This window comes from Elaeis guineensis, chromosome 10, assembly GCF_000442705.2.
Source record: "Elaeis guineensis isolate ETL-2024a chromosome 10, EG11, whole genome shotgun sequence".
Classification (NCBI taxonomy): domain Eukaryota; kingdom Viridiplantae; phylum Streptophyta; class Magnoliopsida; order Arecales; family Arecaceae; genus Elaeis; species Elaeis guineensis.
The window spans coordinates 80,040,526-80,055,686 of NC_026002.2; positions in this window are offsets into that span (position 1 = coordinate 80,040,526).

A 15,161-nucleotide genomic window follows, 5' to 3' on the forward strand; every position below is an offset into this window, starting at 1 on the left:
TCCTTTTTCCTTACTATTTTGATTAAGTCTACAGGATGCCATAAAATTTTTGTAAAGTTTTTTCTTGTTTGTCTCTTCTTTTCACTTTACGAGCTTCTCGACTAAAATGTCTTCTTTTAGGCGAGAGTCTAGAGATGAAAATTTTATGAGAGACTAAGGTTCTCGGGCTCCAACTTCTCGGGATAGGATTGAAGAAGTTCTTCGGGATGCACCCGAGGAGGTCACTTCTTCTCGACAGGACCATTCAGGTTCTCAAGGGTCGGATGATCTACTGACCATCGAGAATCTTTCAGACCCTCTACGTGAGATATCTGAATTGTCTAAGTCCAATGTTTAGCATTTGAGGGATCAATGTCGGATCCGAGTTGATACAGATTGTCGGTCCCAGGCTGAGATGATCGAGTGACTCATTCTCTAGATGGTCACATTACCATCTATGAAGAATTTCTTTAGTCTGGGCTTAATTTCCTCTTCATCTATTCATTTCCAATATTTTGGACTTGTAAAAGTAGTTCTGATCCAGTTGGCTCTGAATTTTATTTGGATTATTTGCTCTTTTATTTTCTCTATAATCTTCTTAGTTTTAGCCCCGAGTTTCTCTCTTTGATCATTATTTCTTCTGAAAAAATATCCTCGAGAATGAGGGTAGTGATTTTTGATTCTTGATACTGTCGCCAATTTATCACTGGGCTTCCATCTTCTATTCATGGATGGAAGAATAATTTTTTTTTATATTACGACCAACCATCTCTGGGGCTTTAGCTGGGTTTAGACTACTAATCTTTTACCAAACAAAAATGAGGTAGTCCTTGACGAGGATAAGGGGTATTATGAGTAATTGCTTGGTGCTAAAGTTTCACCATAACAGGTACTACTATTGGAGTAGTACTTATATGACGCCGGATTAAGTCTGATTAACTCTCTAGATAGAGTCTTACTTTCTCTTTGAATTTCTGAGCTTCTTCTGTCACATTCTTTTTATTTTTGAGACTAACTCCCCTTTTCAGTTTTGCAACCATGAAGATTACTGCAGAATCAATTCAGCGGGCGTTAAGGAAGAAGTTGGATTCTTCCCGAGGGGGATCTTCTTCGGGGGTTGGGAGAAGCACATTGCCACTACCATCGTCGACACAAGCATCACCACCACCATCGATAAGGGTGTCACCACCACCACCTATAACTTTCGATGCTGATGATGATGTCATTGAAGTCAAACCAATAAGGACCATATCTATGGTCCAAGCCTTGCCGGTACCTCATACCTCGGATGCTACCCGAGTCATTTCTCATCATCCATCTCTAGCTGCTGTAGATTCGAGTGCCAACCGAGGGAAGGCATCTATGGCTTCTACGTCTTCTACCGAGCAAGCTCCTCCAAAGTCATCCGAGGAGGGGTTCGTCACCCTTGGCATATGTGTCAAGACAAGTGATGTGGCGCTCTGAAACCACCACCTCACCGAGAGCTGATGAAGATGATTATGCTCCCAACCGACGGAAGGAAAAGAAAGCCCGTCCAGTCGAAGAAATGATCACTGGTTGTTATGCATCATTGTTATTGGTAAGTTTGAATAACTTTGTTACTTTTATAATGTTTTTTTCTGACTTTCTTAGAAAAAAGTTTTGATTTTCTACAATTGACACATGATGCCACAATTTTGTATGAGGGATTGATCGGAATCGGCTGACTCAGTCACTCACTTGAGGATCAAGTCCAAACCACTAACGCTCAGACTGAGGTGGCAGAGGAACTTCTTTGGGCTACTGAAAAGTGGAAAAAGAAGTACCAAGAAGATCTTGCTCGGTTGGATATCGAGCTAGCACCTTCTCGAGATAAGATAGCTGAATTAGAGTCCCAACTGAAAGGGAAGGAGGAAGAAATTGAAAAGCAGAGAGTGACTATCACTGACTTCAAGAAGGAAATGAAAATGGCTGAAGTCGCTCTTGTTGAGGAGAGGGACAAATGTAGAGATGCCAAAAAGGCTGCTCAAGATGGAAGAAAAGGCATCTGCTGCTGAAGCTTGGGCCCAGGAGATAGCTTCTCAGGCATTGATTGAGTTTAAAGCTTCCCAGAAATATGAAGATAAAATTATCAAAGGATTGATGGTCGTTTATAGAGTCGGCTTTGGGGATCGCAAGGCGGCAGTTAGTTGCCTTCACCCCAAGTGGGATTTAAATGAGGTGCGGCCCGACGAAGGTGGCGAGGACGAGGAGGATGCTGCTATTCCAGAGGCCGCCAACAAAGGAGCTCATCCCGATGTCATTCCTTAGTTATTTTTCATCTTTCTTTTTGTTCCCATTTTGTAGTCAGTTTTTCATCAGACATGTACAAACAACTTTTGCAATAAAATGAATTTCTTTCTTTAAATTGCTTTTATCCAAAGTGTTGCTTTGTTTGATTTTGTTGATGAAATGTTTAAGTAAGGTGGTGGGCAAGGGTCAGAGAACAACTTGAGTAATAGAAGAATAATTTGAATAATTTCAACCAGATGATGCTCTGGCCGGGCATAGTGTTCCCGACCTCACCAGGAGTGTCCTTGCCGAGCCCGAGATTGGAGGATCCGTGATAGGAGGGCTTTGATGCTTCCGATTAGCCAGCTCTTCATCTTGATCTCCATTGACCCCTCTCCTTATCTTCGGATGATCGTAATCTCCTACTCCTAATCTATCGACCCCTCTCTTGATCTCCATCTTCGGACGATCCACCAATGTCTCCATGTCTAAATCTCTTGATCTCCTCCTTCGAGACCCCCCTGTCAACGGCTCCATCTCCATTTGCAGATAATCCGATGGTGGTGGCTTTGAAGGGGTCGGAGAAGAAGAGGGGGAGGGAGAGAAGAATGGAGTGGGCCGACGAACGGGCCTCTAATCGGATCGGGCCCGGGCCGGGCCAATGGTATGCCCGAGCCTGGCTCGAAAGATGAATAGGCTACATATTCAAGCCCAAAATCTGATCTAATTTTTTCAGGTCCAACCCATAGCTTGACCTAAAGTCGGGCTGGCCCAAGCCCATTTTCAGCCTTAATAATCCATCTAATCCATTGCTCATGAAATTCGAAACTTTCCAAAGTATGCACTAGAAACTACCAACTGATATGATCATACGCTCTCTCTATGTCAAGCTTAATGGCCATGAGACAGTGATGAATAGAGGCCCTCAATAAATCATGCATGAACTCCTACACAACTATCACATTATCAGAGATGCTACGATCCCCAACAAAAGCATCCTGCTCAGAATAGATTAGCTTGGGGAGCATTGACTTCATCCGACCAACCATAATCTTTGCACGGCCTTGTACAGGGTAATGTAAAGATTGATGGACCTGAAATGATCAAACTTTGAGGCATTTTGAAGTTTCGAGAGAAGCACAATAAATGTCCTCTTCCATATCTCAAACATAGATCCGAAGGCGAAGAACTGCTGCATTGCCTCTACTACCTCATTCTGAATAATCATCCAGTACCACCTAAAGAAGGATGGAAACCATCCGAACCAAAGGCCTTGTCTTCTGCCATGACATAAAAGGTTTTATAGACCTCCTCCACTGACATTAGACTAATTAACATATCATTGTCTTGTAGTGAAACATGGTTAATGGGAGAAGGAATGACAGACATCTCACCTCCGCTAAGGTGCTCCGTCCACCTCATTCGGAAGAAGCAAAAAACCTCCTAACTGATGTTCTCCTCACCCTTCACCCAGTGCTCTCGCATCTCTTAGCATATGAATCTGGTTCCTCTATCTCCTGATGATGGTTGATTGATGGAAGAATTTGATGTTCCTGTCATCCTCTCTAATCTATTGGATCCTCGACTTTTGCCTCCACATCACCTACTGCTAACTTAACAAGGAATGGTGCAGAGCAAGTCTCCTACGTAGCTCCACAAGGTCCACCTTCGTCAACTCACCATCTTGATCCTCCATCCTCTGGAGCTCAATGATGGCAGCCTCGATCTCGTCTAGTCTCTAAGAAATGTCACCAACCACCTCACAGTTCCACCAATAAAGCCTGCATCTCGACATCTCCAATCTCCGAGTGATCCGATATATTGCGTCGTCTCGAATCAGAAGCCGCCACACCTCACGCACAATATCTCAGGATCGGGGATAGGATAGCCAGAACTTCTCAACTCGAAAAAGACTTCTATATGAGAAGTCCCTATCCGTAGATATCAGCATTGGACAGTGATCAGATGCAATCTTGAAAAGATGGCTAACCTGATATCTCGAAAACATCTGAATCTAGTTAGCTGTACCAAATGCTCTGTTAATGCATTCTCAAATCTTCGCTCCATCCTGACGATTATTGCACCAGATAAATTTGGAGCCAGATAATCCCAAATCTACCGAACCATTCATCCTAATGAATTCATGAAATTCTCTAGCCTCAATGCTGTCAACAAAGAGCCTTCCACCCCTCTTCTCCTGGGCACTATCAATATAGTTAAAATCTACTGCCACCAAGGATAGACATCCTGATCAATCAGTCTCACCACTTTGCTCCACACCATATATCTCTCCTTATAATCGATTCTTGCATAGACACCAGATAAGAGCCAAGGGACTTGTCATTCTTAGATAGAACAATAATCACATGCTGGTCAGAGACACCATTCCTCCAAGCTACAATGATACCCCCAAAAAGCCCTCGAGACTCGATTGCATAGAGCCCCTAGGTTCTCGAAAATCTCTGCTTGGCATGGATGAGGCTATTCCCTGACAGACGGATTTCAAGCAAAACACAAAGATCTAGGCCATATAGATACATAAATCTTCAAAAATGAGACATGCAGGATGATTTTCCAACCCCACGGGTACTGCACACTAACACCTTCATGCGTACCACATTAATAGTGAAGTGCTAGGTCTCCCCCCACCGCAGCACGATCCTCGGGGGCTGTGTCCAAATCCTTCATGGGATGAGCATAGAGATCAGTCCGATTTACCTCCAAAGCAGCTTTCAATTTGGCCACCACTAGCTCTTGGCCTGCTTACAACTTACAGCCCGGCCCAGCATTAGCCAAGCCCTCGCCCGTAACTGTGTTCCTCTTGCTGCCCTCGCCACCCAAGATTGTCTCATGGGGATGTGCCCCCTCACTAGCCTCATGCCGCAAGGGAGGTCCTTGGGGTCCAAAAATCACCATCGGCGATGCCGCCATCCCCTACCGTTGGTGAGGAGCTTGCAATCAGTCGCACCTCCCAAGCCTCCTCCATCGGCTCCTTCCGACCATCCACCACCCATCTATCTCCCTTTGGTCGGTTGACGTTGATCACCTCCTCCTCCGACCCCATCACCTCTCTCCGGCCTTTAGGTTCTGCCGTCGCCTTCACGCCTTCCACCTTGGCTCACTTTAGGATGGGTGCAAACGAATCGAGCTGCTCGCGAGCTTGATTCAAGTCTAAGCTAGAGTCAACTAGGTTATTATCGAGCTCGAGTAGTCAAGTCGAGCTCGAGTAGCTTTTCGAGTCGAGCTCAAGTGGTAGGATACTCAGCTCGAAAGCTCGCAAACCTACTCAAATTTTTATATATTTTTAGTAATATTATTTTTATTTATAATATATATATATATTAATACATATATTATTACTAGGCTAAAGTTCGATTCTGAGCTCGAGTATGGCTCATTTGATATTCGAGTCGAATCGAGTCGAGTTGATCTCGAATTTTGTCTATTTTTTATCGAGCCAAGCATGAACTTGAGATATTAAAGCTCATCGATCTCGAATCGAATTTCAAATCCGAGTATTTTGAGTAAACACCCCTCGATCCACATCATTGCTCGATTTAGAGCCCTCCCAGTCTAGCTCACACTCGGGCCCAATAGGCCCCTCGACCAAATGGACCTCCGACGGGCTTCTGACCTATTTTAATTTGGAAGAACCGGCCTTATTCATCACCTTGTCACGTGGGCTTGGGCTGCTCTTTGATGGATCGAGGTCCATAAGGGTTGAAATGGCCAATCTAGCCCCCTGCTCTGACTCAGTTAAGCTAACCCGCCCAAGTTCCAACCCAGCTTTGGGATCCCAGACATCCCTCGATCCATGTCATGGCCCAGTCCAGAGCCCTCCCAGTCTAGCTCATGCTCGGGCCCAATAACCCCCTTAACCAAATGAGCCTTCGGCAGGCTTCTGGCCCATTTTAATTTGGAAGAACTTGCCTCGTTCAGCACCATGTCATGTGGGCTTGGGCTGTCCTCCGATGGGCCAAGGTCCATAAGGGTTGAAAAGGCAAATCTAGCCCCCCACTCTGACTCGATCGAGCTAACTCACCCAAGTTCCAACCCAGCTCTGTGAAAACCCGGCCCACTAAGCCCAGTAAAAAAAAAAGAAGAAAAAATAGAGCAGGAAGACTCCTGATTGGAGTCTTCCTCTTCCCCGATTCCGATCAAGAATCGGAGTCCTAGGGCCATTAAAAGACCCTAGGACGAGCTCTATAAGAACTCTCCTCCTCTCCTCTATGGGTAGATCCATCAGTCACCGACGATTGCCAAAGATTTTTTTTCGATTTTTTTGTTTGAAGCTGCAACTCCTCGACCTGTGTTCGCCGTGATTTCACGCCGGTGGGGGTCACCGGAGGTTGTGGTAAGGTCTCCTTCCTCTCTCTCTCTTCTCTCCCTTCTTTCCAGTGCTTGTGGGCACGATTGTCGGTGACGGATGTCGTCGGATTTTATTGAAAAAGAGAACCTCTATCCGGCCTCTTCTTTCTTTAATTTTTCGACACCGACGGCCACCACCGACCGTCGGTACGGGCCCTCCGAACTCGGGGGAAGGCCGCCCTTGCCGCCGGCCACCATCGGGCAAGGAGTGGCCATGAACGACCGACGTAGGGAACGGGGACCTCTAGGTCCCCTGTTCCGGCCAAAGAAGGCCACAGGAGGGAAAAGAAAAAAGAAAAAGAAAAAGAAAAGAAAAAAGAAAAAAGAAAAAGAAAAAGAAAATGAAAAGAAAAAGAAAAGAAGAAGAAGAAGAAGAAAAAGAAAAGAAAAAGAAAAATATATAATATATAATAATAATAATAATAATAATAATAATAATAATAATAATAATAATAATAATAATAATAATAATAATAATAATAATAGTAATAATAAAAGAAAAGAAGAAAAAGAAAAGAAAAGAAAAATATATAAGAATTAAAAAAAAAGAAAGTTTCTCTCATCCCTCTCTAAAGTCTTTCTCTCTCTAGAATTGGATTCATTCTCTCTCTACTTTCTCTCTCTAAATTTTTTTTTCTCTCTCCAAGAAATCCTATGAATCCCTTATTAGGCTATCTTCTCCACTTCTAGGGACCTATGACCTTAAATCGATTTAGAGCCGAAGGAAGAGATTTATTGGACTGATCATCAAATCGATCATTTCTTTATATTATATAATTTTATTAAATATATAAAATTTATTAATGATTTAATATTTTAAATAGGATTGTCTGATTCTTTTTAAGAAAGATTAAAAGGTTCCGAACGATTAAGGTAAATAGATTTTAAGCTCCTTATTTATTTTGAAATGATCATGCTTTTATGTAAAGAATTACTATTGATAAAATCATAATTTTTCATAAAATAAGGATCATCATATGTGATATGAAAAAGCATGTTTTATTATGAGCATTGATTTCATGAATATGTCTTATAAAAATGGCATGATTATGAATTTCATTATTTTTCTATTTATGTATATGTATGTTTTAAGAAAAAAAAGATAAAAATGATTTCAAAGGCTCTCAGATAGCTATGAATGAATCTCTTCGAGAAGATTGATATCTGGAGCTAGTATCCACACGAAACATGATCCTGCCAGCGGGTATAAAGTTGGCACATGAATTAAGAACTCTGTCGATTAAGAAACATGGCCCTGTCACGGGTATAATAGTGACCTTAGCACGAATGTCTGTGAGCAATGATTTGAAACATGATATGAATACATGATGAAAATAATTTACGATTCATAATTATGAAATATACATGACTTATGCATGCATGATGAGCTTATAACTTATTTTATTATATGCTCTATGAAATATTTATTTTTACAATAATTGTTATTTGCTAAATGATGCATTATCATAGAAAACTTATGCTTGATCCGGTAAGGAAGCAAAAGTCTACTTACTGAGCTAGTGTAGCTCATATTCTTTTTATTTTCTTTTTCATGTACAGAGAAATAAGGCTAGGACCGAAGAAAAGAGAATCCAGGCTTGGGGATCAGTAAAGCAAGCTTGAAAATTTTACATTAGGAATTCAGTTTATATTTATGGATTGTAGTCATTATGAATTTTAAGACTTGGATTATTTCATCTTTGGATTTAGATGCTCTGAACCAGTTTTGGTTTAATTAAATAATTGAATTGAACTTTATTATTACATTTATTTGTGATACACCTGTCATTATATTTAAGAAGATGAATTTGGCTTCGTGTTATCGTGGGTCCATCCCTTGGTAGCATGACCGTGTTATGTCCCGGATTTGAGGTGTGATATTTTATGGTATCAGAGCAATAGATTTAATCAAGGGTAGAACTTAAAACCTAACAGTGAGTAGTTAGGTTACGCATAGTTAGACTCCGACTTAAATTATTAACTATACTGTAACTCTGTTATAAAATAACATAATAATGATTGGCATTTGAATAGGAAGCGATGAGCGATAGGGAGGGCGAGACTTTGGCAAATATGGCCGCTAGGACAAGAAGAGCAAGAGGAGCAAGACTGACGTCACAAGGAGCTGACAATCAACCAGCTGACAATCAACCAGCTGAGCGGGCTCCTGACGCATCGACCACACAGGCAGACATTGCTGGTGTATGTCAAGTGGTGGCTCAACTTATCCAGCAGCAGGCACAGACTGCTCCTCGACCGACATTATCTATGGAGTCATACTACGAGAGATTCAGAAGGCTCAACCCACCTCTATTTGAGGGTGGATCTGATCCTATGGCTGCAGAGACATGGATTTGAGAGATGGAAAAGATGTTTGATGCCCTGCAATACCCTGAGAATGTGAAGGTCCGATTAGCCATTCCTATATTAAAAGAAAATACCGAGTTTTGGTGGACTGCAATAAAAGCTGCCTATGGGAACAATGATGATCAGCTCACTTGGGAAGAATTCAAAGAAATATTTTATGATCAGTACTTTTCGGGGACAATGAGATTGGTAAAAGAAAATGAGTTTCTTGCCTTAAAGTAAAAGAATGATATGACGGTGCTAGAATATGCTAACAAGTTTAATGAGCTAGGCCGCTTCTGCCCCCAGCTTATGAAATTCGAAAGGAGTAAAGCTAACAGATTTGAACAAGGTCTAAGATATGGAATTCGATCCCGTCTGTCTTCTCATATTTTCAATAACTACAAGGACGTACTGGAGCGAGCTTTGAAAGTGGAATCTGAATTGAAAAGAGCAGAACTAGAAAGAGGAGATAAGAAGAGACCAAGATCAGCAGGAAATTTAAAGGATCAGCAGAAAATTTTCAAAAATAATAACTCTGATAAGAAGAAAGAATCTTCATCCTGCTCTTACTGTGGAAAAAATCACAATGGACCTTATCTCAAGAGGATTGGAGCATGCTTCTTATGTGGTGAAAAAGGACATATGACTCGTGATTGCCCAAATAAGAAAAGAGATGACTCTAGATCTAACAAACCAGTTGATCAAAAATAAAAAGAAAACGCACGAGTGTTTACTTTAAACCAGCAGGAGGCCAATGCAAATGATCAAGTGGTGACAGGTATTATCCCAGTCAATTCTATTTATGCTCGTGTGTTATTCATTTCTGGCTCTTCACACTCTTTTATATCTCTCAAGTTTGCTACTTCTTTGAATTGTGTGCCTAAAAAACTAAATGAACCATTATATGTTAGCACACCTTTTAAAAATATTATTGTTGCTAACATTATTTTCAAAAATTACATAATCCAAATAGAAGAAAAAGAATTAGCAGCAGATTTGATTCAGCTAAATATGTATGATTTTGACGTTATTCTTGGGATGAACTGGTTATCTTTATACCATGCACATATTGATTGTTTTGGAAAAAGAGTAGTATTTTAAATTTCGGATGAACCGCAATTCTTCTTTCAAGGCAAAGTTCATAATACGGAATCCAAACAATCTTTGGGTATTATCTCAATCATGAACGCAAGAAAAGCTTTAAGGAAAAGATGCAAAGCATTTTTGGCCCATGTAATAGACGTCGAGAAGGAAAAGATAAAGCTGGATGATATCCCAATTGTCAAGAAATTTTCTGATATTTTTCCAGATGAACTATCCGGATTACCCCCAGAGCGTGAAGTTGAATTTAAAATTGATATCACCCCAGGAATCGGACCTATTTCGAAACCTCCTTATCGGATGGCTCTCGTAGAATTACGAGAATTAAAGGATCAACTGCAAGAACTTTTGAATAAAAAGTTTGTCCGACCAAGTACATCACCTTGGGGAGCTCCCGTGTTATTTGTGAAAAAGAAAGATGGGAGCATGCGATTATGCATTGACTATCGGGAGTTGAACAAGGTAACCATAAAGAACAAATATCTTCTTCCACGAATAGATGACTTATTTGATCAACTTCAGGGTGCTCAAGTTTTCTCCAAAATTGACTTACGATCAGGCTATCATCAACTAAGAATTAGAGGTGAAGATGTACCTAAGACTGCATTTAGAACCAGGTATGGCCATTATGAATTTTTAGTAATGCCTTTTGGACTAACCAATGCACCGGCTGCTTTTATGGATATGATGAACAGGATTTTCAAGTCGTATCTGGATCAATTCGTTGTTGTTTTTATTGATGATATCCTAGTGTATTCTAAAAATATAGAGGAACATGAGAGACATCTGAGGATCGTATTTCAGACCTTGAGAAAAGAGAAGCTCTTCACCAAGCTTAGCAAGTGTGAATTCTGGTTGGATAGTGTTATCTTCCTTGGCCATGTAATATCTAAGGAAGGAATCTCAGTCGGTCCAAAGAAGAAAGAAGCCATGGTAAATTGGCCTCGTCCGACTAATGTGACGGAAGTTAGAAGCTTCTTAGGCTTGGCTGGTTATTATAGAAGATTCGTCAAGGGATTTTCCCAAATTACAATTCTTCTGACTCGCTTAACTCAGAAACGAATAAAATTTGAATGGAGCAGTGAATGTGAGCAGAGTTTTCAAGATCTGAAGCAACGATTGATATCTGCCCCAGTTCTTACCCTACCATCTAATGAAGGAGGATTTGTCATTTATAGTGATGCTTCTAAAAAAAGATTAGGTTATGTATTGATGCAGAATGATAAGGTCATAGCTTATGCTTCTCGACAATTAAAAGCCTATGAGCAGAATTATCCGACCCATGATTTGGAGTTAGCAGCTATTATTTTTGCTTTAAAGATTTGACGACACTATTTATATGGAGAATCATGTGAAATCTTTACTGATCATAAAAGCTTGAAATACTTATTTACTCAAAAAGAGCTGAACATGAGGCAAAGAAGGTGGTTTGAACTATTAAAAGATTATGATCTAAATATTAAATATCACCCTGAAAAAGCTAATGTGGTGGCAGATGTACTTAGTAGGAAGTCCTCAGCGAATGTGATAACTCTGCTATCCTTTCAGCAACAAATTCTTAGGGATCTTGAAGATTTACAAATTGAAGTGACTTGTACTGATGTTAAGAATGTGTTAGCAAATTTAATGGTACAACCAGCATTGATCGAACAGATAAAAACGGCCCAACAAAGTGATATTCATTTATATCAGATTAAGAAGGACATGGAAAAAGGATTACGAACTGAGTTTAGACTCCATACAGATGGAACTCTTTATTTTGGAAACAGATTATGTATACCAGGTGATCCTAAACTAAAAAAAAAATTTTGGAAGAAGCCTATAAATCCTGTTTCTCTTTTCATCCCGATAGTACAAAGATGTATAGAGATTTAAAATAACTCTTCTGGTGGAATGGAATGAAGCAGGAGATAGCTCGGTTTGTATCACAATGCTTGGTATGCCAACAAGTGAAAGCCGAACATCAAAGATCTGCTGGTCTGCTAAGATCATTAGAGATACCAGAATGAAAATGGAAACATATCACGATGGATTTCGTTACTGGACTTCCAAGGACAATAAGAAAAAATGATGCAGTGTGGGTGATTATTGATCGGCTTACTAAATCAGCTCACTTTCTACCTTTTCGAGTTGGCACTCCGCTTGATAAGTTAGCCCAGATGTATATTGATGGAATTGTACGTCTGTAAGGTGTTCCAATAAGTATTGTATCTGATCGAGATCCACGATTTGTATCTAGATTTTGAAAAAGTTTTCAAGATACTTTGAGAACAGAATTGAAGCTTAGTACTGCATTCCATCCTCAGACCGATGGCCAATCTGAAAGGATAATTCAAACTCTAGAGGATATGTTAAGAGCTTGTGCTTTTGACTTCAGAGGATATTGGGATAATCATGTGGCATTGATTGAATTTGCATATAATAACAGTTTTCATTCTAGTATCCAGATGGCACCCTATGAAGTCCTATATGGAAAAAAGTGTAGATCCCCTCTGTATTGGGATGAAGTGGGTGAAAAGAAATTAATTGGTCTTGAGTTAGTTCAAGATGCCAGAGATAAAATTTATCTAATCAAGAGAAGACTCAAGGCAGCACAGGATAGACAAAAGAGTTGGGCAGATAGAAAAAGAAGAGAATTAAAATTTCAGATCGGTAATCATGTTTTTCTAAAAGTATTACCTACTAAGGGTGTCATGAGGTTCGGGAGACATGGCAAGCTGAGTCCGCGATATATTGGACCTTTTGAAATTTTAAATCGAGTAGGAGATGTTGCATACAAACTAGCCTTACCACTAGATTTATCCAAAGTGCACAATGTCTTTCATGTTTCACTACTGAGGAAGTTTGTACCTGATCCAAACAGTGTGATAAAGTATGAGCCATTGCAAGTTCATGAAGATCTAACCTATGAAGAATTTCCCCTGCAAATTATTGATCGAAAAGAGCAAGTTCTAAGACGGCGTACCATTCCATACGTAAAGATTCATTGGAGTAATCATGAAGAAAGAGAGGCTACTTGGAAGCTTGAAAATGATATGAAGACGAGATATCCACACTTATTTGAAAATGAAGGTATGTTAAATTTTGAGGATGAAATTTTTTTTTAAGGGGGGTAGAATGTGGAAACCCGGCCCACTAAGTCCAGTAAAAAAAAAAAAAAAAAACAGAGCAGGAAGACTCCCGGTCGGAGTCTTCCTTTTCCCCGATTTCGATCAAGAATCGGAGTCCTAGGGCCATTAAAAGACCCTAGGACGAGCTCTATAAGAACCCCCCTCCTCTCCTCTATGGGTAGATCCATCAGTCACCGACGATTGTCGAAGATTTTTCTTTGATTTTTCTGTTTGAAGCCACGACTCCTCGACCTGTGTTCGCCACGATTTCATGCCGGTGGGGGTCACCGGAGGTTGTGGTAAGGTCTCCTTCCTCTCCCTCTCTTCTCTCCCTTCTTTCCAGTGCCTGTGGGCATGATTGCCGGCGATGGGTGTCGCCGAATTTTGTTGGAAAAGAGAACCTATGTCTGGCCTCTTCTTTCTCTGATTTTCTGACACCGACGGCTACCACCGACCGCCGGTATGGGCCCTCCGAACTTGGGGGAAGGCCGCCCTTGCCGCCAGCCACCGCTGGGCAAAGAGTGGCCGTGAACGGCCGACGTAGGGAACGGGGACCTCTAGGTCCCCTGTTCCGGCCAAAGAAGGCCACGGGAGGGAAAAGAAAAAAGAAAAAGAAAAAGAAAAGAAAAAAGAAAAAGAAAAAGAAAATGAAAAGAAAAAGAAGAAGAAGAAGAAGAAGAAGAAAAAGAAAAGAAAAAGAAAAATATATAATCATATAATAATAATAATAATAATAATAATAATAATAATAATAATAATAATAAAGAAGAAAAAGAAAAGAAAAGAAAAATATATAAGAATAAAAAAAAGAGAAAGTTTCTTTCATCCCTCTCTAAAATCTTTCTCTCTCTAGAATTGGATTCATTCTCTCTCTACTTTCTCTCTCTAAAAATTTTTTTTTTCTCTCCAAGAAATCCTATGAATCCCTTATTAGGCTATCTTCTCCACTTCTAGGGACTTATGACCTTAAATCGATTTAGAGCCGAAGGGAGAGATTTATTGGACTGATCATCAAATCGATCATTTCTTTATATTATATAATTTTATTAAATATATAAAATTTATTAATGATTTAATATTTTAAATAGGACTGTCTGATTCTTTTTAAGAAAGATTAAAAGGTCCCGGACGATCGAGGTAAGTAGATTTTAAGCTCCTTATTTATTTTGAAATGATCATGCTTTTATGTAAAGAATTGTTATTGATAAAATCATAATTTTTTATAAAATAAGGATCAGCATATGTGATATGAAAAAGCATGTTTTATTATGAGCATTGATTTCATGAATATGTCTTATAAAAATGACATGATTATGAATTTTATTATTTTTTTATTTATGTATATGTATGTTTTAAGAAAAAAAAGATAAAAATGATTTCAAAGGCTCTCAGATAGCTATGAATGAATCCCTTCGGGAAGGTCGACATCCGGAGCTAGCATCCACACGAAACATGGCCCTGCCAGCGGGTATAAAGTTGGCACATGAATTAAGAACTTTGTCGATTAAGAAATATGGCCCTGTCATGGGTATAATAGTGACCTTAGCACAAATGTCTGTGAGCAATGATTTGAAACATGACATGAATACATGATGAAAATGATTTACGATTCATAATTATGAAATATACATGACTTATGCATGCATGATGAGCTTATAACTTATTTTATTATATGCTCTATGAAATATTTATTTTTGTAATAATTGTTATTTGCTAAATGATGCATTATCATAGAAAACTTATGCTTGATCCGGTAAGGAAGCAGAAGTCTACTTACTGAGCTAGTGTAGCTCATATTCTTTTTTTTTTTTTTTTCATGTATAGAGAAATAAGACTAGGACCGAAGAAAAGGAAATCCAGGCTTGGAGATCAGCAAAGCAAGCTTGAAAATTTTACACTAGAAATTCAGTTTATGTTTATGGATTGTAGTCATTATGAATTTTAAGATTTGAATTATTTCATCTTTGGATTTAGATGCTCTGAACCAGTTTTGATTGAATTAAA